At 47.2% G+C, this 13997-nt stretch overlaps 1 protein-coding gene across 2 annotated transcripts in view; it reads right to left on the bottom strand.

Annotated features, from left to right (window-relative positions):
- The window catches only part of LOC138456646 (V-type proton ATPase catalytic subunit A-like), a 373621-nt gene that overhangs the window by 266942 nt on the left and 92682 nt on the right, over positions 1-13997 (bottom strand). The window lies entirely within an intron of this gene.

Raw genomic sequence — 13997 nt, 5'->3', positions numbered from 1 at the left:
TTGAAGAAAACACATTGACAGTCAAAGTGACACCAAAAACCTAACTTCATTTATGTTTTAAAACCACACAGGTCTGAAGAGTAAAAAGGAAACAGAAAACCGAGCTCTATAATGCATAGCAATACATATGCATACCCTAGATAAATATTAAACTACCTTTAAGCAGCACTCACCACATCAATCTAAATATAAATGCAAGAAACAAAGATCAGTGCAGCTTTGAATGAGCTGTGGCTGCACCTTCTCCACTTAGGTCTCTGAGCAACTTCCTAAGCATCTGGTTGTGGGATCCACTAAGCCCCTGGTTCCTCCTCTCCTGCTTCCATCACCCTCTTACGTCCCCATCGGCTCTCGCCCTCACATATTAAGGTTGCATCTAGGTCATTGGAAAGTGTGAGGAGAAGAACGTTCTTGCTTTAACTAGAGATCTCTGCGCCATCTTCAGGTGACTTTCCCCTTGCATTTTCACTGCCTGATCCAGCTGATACTGCTGACTCTCCACACCTTAGTCTTTCTAACTGCCTCCCCAACTTCTACTTGCACCACACCATCATGGGATATTTCTTTCTGCTGCAGGATGTTTTAATCGGGTGGCATCTAATTCAAGGGAATCAGGCATGCACAAGTTTCTTTTAACTGCCATGGGTTTCCCCCCCAGTGCCAAGGCATTTTTTGGTGATTTCAGTATTTCACCATTCCAAGCCTTCATTAACCCCTTAAGTGCCAAGGAGGAGCTATCTCGTTCTTGGCACTGGGGAGGTAATCCCAAGGAGCTATCTCGTCCTTGGCACTTAAGGGGTTTAATAAAGTTCTTTTTATGAGCCTAGTTCTGCCATTTTTACAATCTTTTTCGTTACAGACTCCCTCCCCTTTCGGGACAAGAAACTTACAGTTTTGCACAGAAGTTCTATTTATTAATGAAATAAAAATAATGTCATCAATTTAAATATAAACAAATTTACACCTATAAACTTCCAACGTCAATGGTGAAGAATGATCAATAAACTAGTCAGCTCTGCTACAGTGTTGCTACATTTATAGGAATAGAGACTTTTCTAACACACCCATCACTTACCCTGAACGAACATGCACCATGGATTAAAAAAAGCATGAGTGTCCACGATAAAGCTTTCCTTTATTAAAAAACAAATTACATCAGAACATCCCTGCCTATCTAATCTTTCTTCTTCTTCTTCGTTGCAAATATATATCCCCCCCACTCAATGAACCGGTCAGAAATTCAAACCGCATTCTAGAAAACTCAATTGCAAGACAAGCTACTAAGCATTTCCACATGTGAATCACTTAGAAAATACAAACATAATATGTTTTCTAAATTCCTTTCAGTTGCCAGGATAAAGACTGATACGTTGTGGAAATTTCTCTTCTGTGAAAGGATGGTGAGCTAAAGACTCTGGTTGAGACTCCAATCTCGGATATAGGCCCGTAGAGACACTCCCAGGACCCCCCTTGTTTGTGCACATTAAGTAGCTTTGGGTTTTCACCCTAAGTTACTAGGGTAATCCAGACGTGGAACCCTTTATCACTTTTCTTACAAAAGGTGCAACTCAACCTTACTGATGAGGCCCAACCAGGCCGAAAAACATGTCTAGTGTTGTTGTTGGTACTCTTGTTCAGAAGAGGATTGCCTGGCATTTTGGTGCTGGACAGCCCTTGGGCAGGACAAAGACTGATATATAGTGGACATTTCTCTTCTGTGAAAGGATGGTGAGCTAAAGACTCTGGTTGAGACTCCAACCTGGGAGATAGGCCGGTAGAGAGACACTCCCCGGAACCCCCTTGTTTGTTCCTATTGCATTGCCATGTAAAAGTGTTCATTTGTCATCTTCAATGGGCAATTTAAAGGTGGGAAAATCGGTGGCAGTTTACAACCTGTTCCCCATTTTCTTGACTGTATCATCACCAGTAACAGAACTCTGATTGGTGGTGCAACCCAGAAATGACTTCAACTATTTTATTTGCCTAGGTATGCACACGGTGGGATGTTCTTTAAACATGTGTACATGCACAATGCACAGAGAAGGAGTGACCATATACAGACCATAGGGTCCTTTTGATCAAATCTATAATTTCAGAAGCACATACGCTTTTTAAAAGTTTTCTCATTTCCCAGGGTATACAGTCAATTTATATACCCCACTCCTCAGTACTTATAAATGAAAGGGGCCAAGATTTAATGTATTCGCCTTTGAGTATTTTCCCCCTCAGAATTATATTTTCCCTTTGCATTATACTTACATAGGAATTTCTTTTTGCTGTCTCACACCCACATAAGAAAAGGTTTCACTCTCCCTCTCGGGAGCAGGTGAGCGTCAGTCAGAAAGGCGGTATCAACTTCCCTCCACATCCTGGCCTCCCTCTTTCGTATTGGGACCTGTCTGATGTCATTTCCAGTAAAGAAAGCATTGGTCTTTAACTCCAGGCAGGCCTCTCTTGCAGTGCTCTGCTGGTAATCCATAAAACGGGTCCAAAAGGAGAGCAATCTATGCCATTCTCTTTTCTGTTATCAATTCTTCTTGCTTTCCTTCTTCCCCTCCATCAGTGAGTGAGTGTGTCCCCAAAATCTATGGGTTTTAACATTTCATAGAGTAGAAACCACTCTCTTTGGAGTTGTGTATTTTCTCTAATCTAATTGGTCAATATTTGTGATTTGACAGTGCTTCAAAAGTGACACCATACTAAACCAACCTCTTCCGGCTCATCAGGGATATTAATGAAGAGGGCAGTCTAATGGGAGTGACTTGTGCACCCAGTTTCTCTACTATTTGATTTGATGTCATCTTAGACATTTTGACATTTAACAATTGTAGCTTTCTATAACACCATATTCCACACATGTTATCAGGTTACTAATCAATCACTCTGATTGCCCTCACTTAGGCAAATCAAATAATCCCATTTCCATTGCAACACTGGCGGATGAGTAATACATTTTGGCCTTTTACTCACTGGTACTTTTAAACAAAAAGGATTCTTCTATCTCAAAGTAACAGGCTCACCGGCACGGACCCTACAATATTTGAATCACTAATGTGCACCACTTCTGCTGAAAACTATCGGCATATGCCTAATTTGAATAATTAACATATATCTGATAGATCCTTCCACTGTAACCATTTTTTGAAAAAATTAACTCTCTATGTTGTTTCGCTCAATAGTTACAAGCAAAATAATATTCCCCATGTACATTTCACGTGGTGAAATACTTGTCTCTTTTAATAAATTTAACAAAAACCAATTCTGAAAAATACAGTACACATTAAACCAAAAGAATGAACCATATTCGGTAAGGGCACAGGTGTTTGGTGCCTTCAGGGTGATTATGCCTGCCAGGGTGTTTGCTGTCACCTGATTCGTCGCAAAGGAGATTTTAAGGTGAACACATCGGGCCACATGAACGGACACACTGGGGAAAGGTTAGGAGTGAGGAACTGGAAGGGGGTGGGGGGAATTTGGTTCGCTAAATCGACCCTCAAGTTTGCTCATTGATTTGACCCCCTTGTGACCCTTGCCCTCCCCTCACTGACACTGAGACATGGAGACGATGGCAGTGGCCCACGAAGGTCATGGCCTCTCTACTTTCACCCCCTCCCTCACCCTTGCAAAGCATGCAGGACCAATGCCCTGTAAAACAGAAAATGGAATCTGTGAAACGAAAGCTGCCGACTATGATTACCATAGATCCAACTGATGCCAATCCCATGGCTCAAAGTTCTGTAATGATCACAGGCAATGCATATAAATTGATCAAGGAGGTCAACCAATTCTTGGGAAGTGCACCTATCATCTTGCGGCAAAAATATCACGCTACTGCTGATGCCGCCGATGCCACCGATGATGTTGCTGACACTCACTCCACAGATTTCATTATGGAGGGAATCCCCGATCAGCACGATCATAACGAGGGTCATGCAGAAATGTAGGTGGTCTGGCTTCACCCTATGCTTCCTCTGGGGCTTCGTAAATCGTCCTCTCAAACAGTCCCGCTGTCATCTAATGACCCCCACTGCACAATCTCCTCTTCCCGGTCCCATTGCGCTTTGTGCCGAGAGGAGCCACGATGATCCTCCAGAGATTCTGCCTAAGATAACATGCCCCCCCTATCCAACCAATCCTGTCTCTGTTGCAACTGTAACAGAACCAAATGCAGCATTTTCCACTTTGAACACGATTTTTAGTCCCTCAGCACAAGCTGCTCAGGAGATGGGGTTTCGCTCAAATTGGTCTTGCTCTTTAACAACTACGGAAGATTCTGCCAACCAAATGCGTGATGCATGTGTGGTACAGTTTGAGAAACTTGTGTCCCTTCGATTCCCATTTAAAACACTTCCTGATCCTCCCTTGGTTCCAATTCCTGAGGAAAGAAGCTAATGCTGTAACTGTTTGCTGGTATTATCCGAACTGGTGGATTTAAAGAAGCTGCTGCTACTGATTTTGGACAAGGGCAAGGGTTAAGTAAGAGTTATTCAAGGAGAACAACATCCAAGGTCTGATGCAAACAAAAGGGGGTATGACCCCTCAGGGAAGGATGGCCGTAGCACCCCCACCACTTCCTCAGACAGAAGGACTGCTCCTGTGGTGTATCCCAAGGCGGTATCTGCAAAGGGGCCTCTGAGCCTAGTAGAGGCCGGCTCTAGTTCCACAATTAACTTCGCCCAGGGTGATTTAATAACCTGGAGGGGGCCAAATGGGGAGATAGGTCAAGGGGGTCCACCACATTTTTGGGGAGGTAACCTGGGGGTGGGAATAGATGGAGGAGCACAGTGCAACTCCAGTTTTGCCCTCTAACAGTACAACAAACCCATCTGCACCCAACTGGACAGTGCCGTATGGTGGAGTTACAGAGAGTCTCTATGAGAGGGGTTCCCAAAGGAAGGGCATAGTGTTCTTGCATAGGGTCCCCAACCGCACCAGTGACAAGCCTGAGCCTAGAGACACTTTGATAGATAAATGTACCCACTGGCTGAGATCAGTTTATGGATGTTACTATATTGTATATTGTCTGTTCTAGAAGACAAGCTGTTGGGGAGGGATGCCCTTATTATTGCATCCGCACAGAATTGAGTGACCCAAGAATGGCCACGGATCTACTTGAACCTGGTCTGAGAAATCACTCCAGCTCTAATAGTTTGGTAACGATTAGTGCTTCCCCCTTTTACAAGTCTGTTTGCCCTGCAGGAATGCCCGTACTCAGCTGGCCTCAGTCCACAAAGCTCACTGGAGCAAATTCAGTGCCTTTGGGGGTTAGATCTATTGGGGTTCTCAATAGCTGTGGCAATATGTTGGCAAGGCCAAAACTGGGCCATTTGCGTACCACTGTAGCTGTAAGTTAGTCTAGCTGGGGACAACCGTTATGTTAACTGTAACCTAATGATTCAATTACTTTTTTTTACCTTAGCTATACTCGTTTTGTACTATGTGTGGGTTGATGTTTTCAATGTATATGTATACTTTAATGGCCATATGGCCGAATAAAGTTAAACAAATGAACATACCATACTACAAATAACCTATAACTAGTCATTTATGAATCATCTCTCGTAAGAGAAACTGCCTAAAATGTGACAAATGTTTCTAAAAATTGCCATGGGAGAAAGAAGAAAGAGAAGGAGATATTGGAGGTCATTATAACCTTGGTGCTAAGTACACCAACTTTACCACCATGGTGTAAACTACGTTTACACCACGGTGGATGGTGGATTTACCGCCCCATTCCAAGGTGAGTGGGGCGGTAAATCCCCATTTCCCATTTTCCCTTCCCCATTCCCATTTTTGCCCCATAGGGCATAATGGGAGTGGGGAAGGCGCTAATTACGCCACCGTAAATTACGGTAGCGTAATTGGCATCATGGCGGATTAGTGCCATGGATTTTATCGCCTGCTAAAAGCAGGCGTTAAAATCAGAATCAGGCGTTAAGGGTTAACGGTGGTGTTAACCCTTAACGCCTGAGTTGTAATGAGGGCCATAGACATGTAGTGAATAGTTCATTTTTTGATGTAATGGGATGAATCACAATTTGAAATGGCATACCATTTCCTGGCTGGTACAGCCAAATGGTGTCCATTCCATTTGGAGTTGAGGGCTGGGGAATTTATGATCCAGAGAGTGCTGTTGTCATGGTGATCATTCTTTGTAGTTAAGCTGGCATTTCCATTTACGGCATCATGATTCCCTGACAGAAAACAGCATCTGCCTCTTGTAGCAGACTCTACATTTCCCCAGGTGAGAAACTGCATCTTCCTATGAAGACCTGGCTGATGGTGAGATGTGATTATTTGAGAAGAGATCACTACTGACAGCGGCTCTGAATGAAATCAATGTATTTTTAAGGAATTTAGTCCAAGCTCAGAGACAGATGTAAGTTGCAAATGGGGGGCCAACTGTTTTTACTATGGGACCATCCTGTGAAGCATCTCAAGGCACTGTCTTAAGGTTTTATGGTTCTGCTCCAAAAGCCATGAGTTTAATTTCCTTCATGAGAGGCAGGCCAAACCACTCAGTCCTGTTCTTGCTGTGTTGCTAGGAATTGGTGGAAGGAAGGAATACCATTAGCAGGTCAGGCCTATTTTCATTCAGGTTGGTTTCATTCACAGTTGCAGCCTTTAAAGTCACATTTTATTGTCCCTTTGCTTTTACATTTCCACAAAACAGAGCAACCGTATACATTGTATTTGCTTATCAAACGCCTATCAAAGGTCCACATTTTGAACATCTGTAGGTTTCCTAATACTGATTCTTAATCCTGTAAGGAACCAAAAACAAACAGCAGAAGGACTCTTGATGTTGTCACTGCTATGAAATGTTGTGCTTTTCATCCCAGATTGGACTGTTTTACCATTGTAATAAAAGTTGCTGGATACTTTCTGGTAAATGGAAGGATTTCAGTGTTTGCTTTGTCAGTTACTTTGAAGATATACACTCATTATCGATGCGCTGCAAACACTGCACATGCCCTTGCACGTGTCATTTTTCAAATCTGCGCATAGGCTGCAGCACACATATTTATTTTTAAATTGACACTTTTCTTTGTTTCCATATTTTTCTCTGGCATAGATTTCCCAACAATGCTCTAGCCTCGCCCTGCTTGTCAGTCTCCCTTCACACTGGCCGCACCCATGGTGGCAGGGGATGGGAATGCAGTATGCAGAAGAGTTAATAGTAAAAATACAACTTGAATTCGGCTTCAGGGTTGGGATTCTATATGGAATGAAACATAACTGGGTCTTGTAAGGCATGACGTTTGCCATTTGGGTGGTTTCTTACCTCTAAGTCACATAAAACACACGAAATGTTTGAAGTTAGTGGGTGGAGAAGGATAGGCAAGATGCAAAACCAGAGGTGCTTATGGATGTAGGTTGAAAACATACATTCTCTGTGTACTAGTAAGATTTTATGTGAGTCAGGTTGGCGCATGGGGAATTTGTGTTGTCAGAGGGGAGCCCCAGGTGATGTTATCCTACTGCGTTGCTTGCTAATGACCTCTGGGAATGGGTGATTGTGTCAAATGCTGATCTGTGGTGGGGTGATCAGAGAAGTATAGGGATTTTTGGGTGTTGGTATTTGATGTTCAAGAAGCTGAGCATCTGGTGTATGTGTACGTATAACGTGTCTCCATCGCGGAATACCGCGGAACTCGACAATGAGCCCCTATGTCTACTGGAACTTTAACATCATAATAACAACACACCATCTTTGTGGGGACTTCAACACTGCTATTACCACACAGCTTCACTGTGGGGTCTTTACCATCGTTATTGTCACACACCATCTCTGTGGCGCCTATCATTACATCATACATCTCTATGGGTACTTGAACATCATTATTATCACACACTATCTCTGTGGGGGACTTTAGCATCATTGTAATCATACAATGGGGACTTCAATAACAATATTATCATACACAATCTTTGTGGGGACTTTCCCTTTAGCACATTCATGCAACTTCCCTATTGGGAAATTAACTTCACAACCATCACATGCGGGAGTCCCAAAGTAGACACTAACATATTTATCATCACACCAATCATAGAGAGGGTATACCGTTCAGTGGGAAAGATAGTGACTGTGAAACATTGAAACGTGAATCACTTTACGACAGTGTGTGATCCTTGGTCATTCACGTCATCCTCCTTTGTGCTAGTTCTCTTTTCTGACACATTTGGACTATTATATGGATTAATACCAGAGGTAAGTGCCTTTAAGTGAATATTTTATGAGAAATGTAATATCTTTACCATCCATCCCTAGTATGCGTGCAGGTACCCATCTATATAAATATAATTATATAACATACAAAGAGCACTGTAAAACCCTTAGTTATTTGTATATGGATACATTCAATTCCAAACAAAAATGATGAATTAAGTCTCCTCAAGGATGGTAACACATTTTCAAGTGCCCACAAAGATGGTATCATAAACACAAGTAAAAGAAAGCATTTTTGCAGATTTAAAGCTGGATCCTATAGAATGTTTTTTTCTGAACATATTTCTACTATTATTTTTTTAAAACATTGGGAAAGGTTTGTCCCCACAAGGTAGGTTTCCACACACCTCATTATGAGTTGGGCGGTGTTGATCAAAACAGCGGTAATGCGGCAGTAACTGCATTACTGCTGCATTACTGCACCGCCCAACTATGGTTTTGGCAGTGAGGTGGAGGAAAAACATCTGAATTCTGCCATCTTAACAGAAAAAAACAGCCATTTTGGCTGAATATCTGCCGGTGGTAGTTTCCGCCGAAATCCCCATGGGGTCATATGGACTCTATAAATTGGGACTAACACCTCCATACCGCCACTTGTATTCCAGCAGTAATTACACCGGACCAAGTGGTGGTAACAGTTAATCCGTTTGGTGGTATCTCGACGGATTACAGCCAAGGTACCACCAAACTTGTAATAAGGACCATAGTCCCCACAATGTAGGTAAAGTTGTATGTGTGTGTGTGTGGGTAGTGCAAAGAGTCAAAAGGAATAATGTGTTTATTATGGGAGTCCTTGCCCATAGCTATTTGTTAAAGACAGTCCTTTTTGAATAAGCAACACCGAAACAATGTTCTCTTACTTATCTTGTGCTCATTTTTACTCACATTTTGTGAACATTAACAGGCCGATTCATGGCATTAATGTGCGCCGAAAAAACGGCGCACGCGTGCGAAAACGTGCGTTTCGCAGTGAAATAGCGAAAATCGCAGTGCAAGTGCGATTATCGCACAGAAAACATCACACATCAATTCATGGAAGTCTGTGCATGCGCAAAATGTGGGATGTGTGCTGAAAAAGTGTGCGGCGCACGCTGGCGCACAGGTCATCGAACGCCGTGCGATAAGGCCACAGCGAATTCGCACATAGCGCGGCGCACATAACAAAAGTAGGCGTAACACGGGGCGTCACACGCAGAATGGGGAACAACTCGTGAAAATGTGGGCGTCACGGGGGAAGTACAGGAGGCAAGTGCACAGAACGCCCACACGCTCGCCTACAACACGTATTCATGGAATCGAATAGGGAAAAACAGCGCACGGCCAAAGACGCGCACAGGCCCATACATGTCCGCCACACGAAAGCAGGCGGTAGCGTCCCTGCGCAGGAAAAAAATGTGCGCCAAAGTTCCACACGCGCAAGAAGGCCCACACGCGATCGGGCCTGGGGGAGCGTGTGCGTGTATTTCAGAGGTGCGCGAGAAGTTCCACATGCGATCGGGCCTGGGGGAGCGTGTGCGTGTATTTCAGAGGTGCGCGAGAAGTTTCACACGCGATCGGGCCTGGGGGAGCGTGTGCGTGTATTCCAGAGGTGCGCGAGAAGTATCTCACACGCAATTGGCCTGGGCGCATGTATTTCAGGGGTGCGCAAGAAGTTCCACACGCGATTGGCCTGGGTGCGTGTATTTCAGGGGTGTGCGAGAAGTTCCACACGCGATTGGCCTGGGCGCGTGTATTTCAGGGGTGCGCGAGAAGTTCCACACGCGATTGGCCTGGGCGCGTGTACTGCAGAGGTGCGCGAGAAGTTCCACACGTGATTGGCCTGGCCACGTGTATTTCAGGGGTGCACGAGAAGTTTCACACGTGATTGGCCTGGGCGCGTGTTTTTCAGAGGTGTGCGAGAAGTTTCACACGCGATTGGCCTGGACGAGTGTATTTCAGAGGTGCGCAAGAAGTTTCACACGCGATTGGCCTGGGCGCGTGTATTTCAGGGGCTCGCGGGTGTTTTCACACGCGATCGGGCCTGGGGGAGCGGGGTACGTGTATTTCAGGGGCTTGCAGGTCTTTTTACACGCGATCGGGCCTGGGGGAGCGGGGTACGTGTATTTCAGGGGCTCGTGGGTGTTTTTACACGCGATCGGGCCTTGGGGAGCGGGGTACGTGTATTTCAGGGGCTCGCGGGTGGTTTTACATGCGATCGGGCCTGGGGGAGCGGGGTACGTGTATTTCAGGGGCTCGCGGGTGGTTTTACACACGATCGCCCCTGGGGGAGCGGGGTACGTGTATTTCAGGGGCTCGCGGGTGGTTTTACACGCGATCGGGCCTTGGGGAGCAGGGTACCACTCACTGTCTGCCTTGCGTGTAGAAGAACGCGTAGCCAACACCCACCCGCTGTGAAGTAATAGCATGTGAACCCCAACGCCTGCAAAACACACGCACCGCTCACCACGAAAAGCAACGCCCGTGCGCGATACGTCACAGACACGCATACGCGCTAAGGGCCTTTGGTCCAATGGAATCGCGTATGCGTGCTGACGCGCTTATGCGCTAAGGGCCTTTCCTCGATTCACACGCTGACGTGCAGAATTTTCACGTGCCAAATCACTCCGTATCAAGCTGGCCACGCGTAAGCACACGGAAGACCACGCTCCTGCCCAAAAGGCTGAATTACTGCCCCCCCAGATCCCCGAGCAGCCTCCCACGAGCCATCTGCTGCTGCCTGCCTGCCTGCTGCCACCGTGCCCTACCATTTGCTGCCTGCACATCAGCCATCTGCAGGGGTCCAGTTGCTGTGTCCACCCCTGCTGGAACAGAACACTCCCGACTGGGATACCATCGCTCCACAGCCCAGCCCCAGGACCCAGTTGCCCACCCACGCCTGCCTCAGGGCAAACACCATCCGAGACCACTGGCGACCCCAGCCAGAGGGGCAAAGGGCCACCAGCTTCAGTCAGAAGAAAGTTGGTGTCCTGGTGGAGCTTGTCCTGGGGCATTATGATGCCCTCTTCGGATCACCACGCGCCGACAAGGAAGGACTGGACAGGATCTGGGACGACTTTGTGGTTGCCATCAATGCGGAGGGGGTGGCAACCCGCAACATCAAGCAAGTCAAGAAGCTCTGGGAGGACTTCAGGTCCAGGACCCTCATAAAGGGCCGGCGCCTCGTGGAGGGGGGCCGGGGCAGCATGAGTACCATCCAGCTGAGGGTCCTGGAACGCGTACGCCCAGCGCTCCATGCCCAGATCCCTGAGAGGCAGACCCGTCTGGAGTCGAGCGGTAAGTGGCCAAGCATTGCTGTGTGAGACAGGGCATGTTGCAGCGTGCTGGTTGTCTGATACTTGCCTGTATGTTTGACATAGGCCATGTACGCGTGTGTGTGTGCAGGGACATCATGGTCATGCATGTGAGACCAGTAATGTGTGAAGCACACAGTTGGTGTATGTGTTTAAATGTAACATGGGGAGCCCTATGCGGAATGGACACATGAGAGCATGCCAGTCTCTGTTCCTGGACATGGGTGTGGGTGAGGGATGGGTGCTGATGCCATGTACATGTATGGTGTCCATGTCTGTGTTTCTGACCTGCGTTTCTGTGACTTGTGGATGCCATGGATGCATGACACATGTCTGTGACAATGTTCAGATTCACTGATGCAGCCTAGTTATCCTTGCATCCACTGTGTCTGGGGTCTATGAGTCCAGATGGATGAAAGTATGTTGAAGTGTGTGCATGTGATAGGCATGACCCATGATGCATGTGAGTCCAAAAACAACATTGTATGCTTCAAGAGTCCCTTGGACATGTTTGCTTATGTCCATAGCATGCGCCATGCCTGTTACTGCATGTGTTTTGCCTCCACTGACCCATGTGTTGTGGAGGGACATGATGGAAGTGATCTTTGACAGTGCCACTCATCTGCTATTGCTTCCTGTCTAGGGGACCATTGTACAGTACCCTGATGCTTGTGTTCTATGTCTCCCTCTACAAAGCGCAAAGTGAAGAAGAGGGCGGAGACGGCGCTGTGGAGCTAAGCGGCGGGGATGCCCCCACGGCTGCAGTGGAAGGGGTGGGTGAGCCCCCACAGGGGCTTGCAATGGCGGAAGACAGTGTGGAGCCATCCAGGTTGGTGGTTTCCACAGAGGAGGAGGAGGCCGCTACTGAGCCGCACTTGGGGCCTGGTGGGGGCATCCCTGCTGGTGCAAGTGGTGCAGTCCAGGGGCAGGGGCAGGAGGCAGCACAGGTCGCCGTGGAGGTGCCTGTGCATGTCACTGTCCCCAACACTGTGACTGCACCACCATGCACCAGCAGGGATGCCCCATCCCAGGCCCGTCCGCAGGTAGGGGGGATGTCCATGCAATCTGACTCCCCTCCACCTGCGGACGAGGGGACCCCTGGCCATATGGAGAAGGTCCTGATTGGTGTTGCGTTGCGCACGGCTGTCATTTGTGATGAGGTGCGTGCTTCCCGGGGGGAGCACGCACGTCATCACGAAGAGCACCGTGCCAACGTGGCCCAGTTGGGAGCGGTCATGCTCGGGGGTCTCGTACATGTGTCGGGCACTCTGGCGACCCTCTCCTCCTCTGTGGAGGCTATGCGCCAGTCGTACTCCATGCCGTCTTCCGGGCCAGATGCCACCAGAGCCCCCTGTGGACCTGCCCCGACCAATGCAGCCACCTCGGTGGGGATCCCATCCCTGCCACAGTCGGGAGTCGGAGGTCCAGCAGGGGTGGACACACTAGCAACTGGACCCCAGCAGATGGAGGATGTGACGGCATCATCAGGCAGGGCACGTGCACGACGGCGTCGGTGGTTTCCATCAGCCTGGATGCCGTCGTGCTGGCACAGGCAGTTGCGTCGGAGGCAGCGGCAGGCTCGACGTGGGAGGCATCATGGCTTGGGGCCATTAACATCAGGGGTGCAGGCATCGGCCGGAGGGCAGGAGAACCCTGGAATGGGAGTGGTTTCCATGTGGGAGCGGTTGGGCCAGCAGATAGGTGCGGAGCGGCAGCGGGCAGAGGAGGAACGGCTCACAATGGTCAGGGCCGAGAACTCCATGCAGAGGGCGCTGAGGCGGGCTGAGTGCCTCGAGGGTCTTCGCAGGGAGTTGGAGCTGGACACTGCATTATCCCTGCGGGACCTTGGAAACAGGGAACATGCCCGCCTCCAAGCCATTGAACAGGAGTTCGATGATGCCCTGGCCCATGACAACAACCAGTGAGCCGTCGGACTAGCCCGCTGCCCTTGTAAATAGTTATGTAGTTAGTGTTAGGTTTCCTTTGCTTTTTTATTTATTTTGGACCTTTTGGACAATGGGCCACATTTTTGTATATAGTTTTATTTTATTAGGTAGTATTTTTATGTAGGTTTCATTTCTTCAGTTGGGATCATGGACCCTGGTTTGTTTATCTGTATATAGTTGACTGTTGGATTTTTTTATTTTTTTTTGGATTTACCCATGGAGCAATGGTCTTCGGTTTTGTTTTTACCTTGGATTTACTTTCTTGAACTGTGACTTTGGACACCTTTCCTTTGGATTATGATTTGTCGTTTTTCATTATTTTACAGACATGCTGCTTTTGGTTTTTGATTCCCATTGTCATTTGTTTATTTTTAATTCCATTTATGCTGTTTTTAATACATTTTTTTCATCAAACTTCAATGTGTAGTATCATCTCATTGGTATCATGCATATCATGATATGGGTTTTGAGATTCACTGACACCCATTGGGTGTATGTGAGGGCCATGTGTTCATTTCCAAACTTGCTATT

The sequence above is a fragment of the Ambystoma mexicanum genome, chromosome 1p (genome assembly GCF_040938575.1).
Source record: "Ambystoma mexicanum isolate Mex_15411 chromosome 1p, UKY_AmexF1_1, whole genome shotgun sequence".
Lineage (NCBI taxonomy): Eukaryota > Metazoa > Chordata > Amphibia > Caudata > Ambystomatidae > Ambystoma > Ambystoma mexicanum.
Note: the sequence above shows the minus strand (reverse complement) of the source record. Positions and strands in the feature narration are given on the sequence as shown.